A 688-nucleotide genomic window follows, 5' to 3' on the forward strand; every position below is an offset into this window, starting at 1 on the left:
TCACAGAGATCCCTTGATCAAGAAAAGTCACTGAAAAGCGTTCATCTGTGAACTACAGAAAAAAAGATCCTTAAATTTCAGAACAGAGTGACACATTCCTTCTTTATCGACTATTATCGAGAAAGGGAAATCCTAATATCGTAGAATAATTTAATGTCATGTGTCTTTCTTTGTTGATTACTGGAATGAGGGAGATATTTTATGGCAGTAAACATACACATAAAACTACAGTTATAAACGTGCATAATGTATGTGCACACAACCACATTTGTCAACCAATAGATATGCATATATGTTGGTGATACAAGGTTTTTGAGACGGATGTCTAATGTTTGAATTAATGATAGATCCCTATATAATATATGGAAAGGGGTATTCACATTTCACAGAGAGAGAGAGAGAAATATAATGCATGTATTTAGTGCTTAGTATCCCTTCCTCTCACATGGAAGAACAGGAATGAGTCCCTACCATGGAGGCACTGTTTCTTATCCACATTGAAGAACAAGAATGGTAACTAAATCATAGATGGAGATCAGATAGCAGATTGTGTATGTGAAGGGGGGAGGGGGATCCCTGGATGGGGCCAAAGGAGCATGTGAGGATAACGCTAGTATTCAGAGCCACATCGGACACCTTAAAAGGAGAACCAGACCCGCTCGACGGTGATTGGCTGACGGGCGTGATG

This window comes from Penaeus monodon, chromosome 27, assembly GCF_015228065.2.
Source record: "Penaeus monodon isolate SGIC_2016 chromosome 27, NSTDA_Pmon_1, whole genome shotgun sequence".
Lineage (NCBI taxonomy): Eukaryota > Metazoa > Arthropoda > Malacostraca > Decapoda > Penaeidae > Penaeus > Penaeus monodon.